The sequence below is a fragment of the Octodon degus genome, unplaced genomic scaffold (genome assembly GCF_000260255.1).
Source record: "Octodon degus isolate 3935 unplaced genomic scaffold, OctDeg1.0 scaffold00016, whole genome shotgun sequence".
Classification (NCBI taxonomy): Eukaryota; Metazoa; Chordata; class Mammalia; order Rodentia; family Octodontidae; genus Octodon; species Octodon degus.
In genome coordinates, this window is record NW_004524592.1 from 10,339,698 (window position 1) to 10,340,503 (window position 806).

Here is an 806-nt window from a genome sequence, read left to right on the forward strand (position 1 = left end):
CTGAGCTAGATGTGGATTCAGTGCATCTGGATAACCCAGGAAGAGCTTTGCCAAGTATGCAAGTGGTTGTAACCACCAGGAAGGCATAAGAAGCCAGTGTGATACCAGCTTTGGGGGCAGAGGACTTGAGTGCAGAATCTGGCTCAGCCCTTTTTTCTAATTATTTACACCTAGGAAAATCATTTACAGCCCCAGAGCATTAGCTTTCTTCCTCTACATCATGAGTATTGATAATATTTATTAATAACCACTGAACAGTTGTGATAAGGACTGAAGGAGACAGTGAGTGTGAAATGCTAGCACCTGACACGTAACAGGCAGGTAATAAATTGTCACTGTTACTCACTTTCATCACTACTCAGCTCACCAGATTTGTCCTGACTTTGGCTATTTCCAATTACGTTCACAGTAAAAGGACATTAGGGTACATAAAATATACTTTAGTAACATATACTTCATTTAAAAACTAAAGAACTGAGGAATTTCTGCCGACTTCCGGGAACCCCCAGACCCAGTCCTAGTCCAGGTCCGGTGAGTGTGTGGAGAGCTTCCTGCTACGCTGCGCCACGGGACCAGTCCCAGCCCAAGCGCAGCGTGGGCAGGACCCTCTCCCACCCCCTCGGGCCGCCCCCCACCACTCCACCTTACCCGCCCCCGCCCCTCACGCCGAGTAGGAATTTCTGCCGAGTTCCAGGAATCCCCAGACCAAATCCTAGCCCAGGTCCGCAACGGGAAGGAGCTGAGCACAGCAGCCAGACCTAAGCCAGACGCAGCTGGATAACTCCAAACTCTGTAGAGCTCCACCT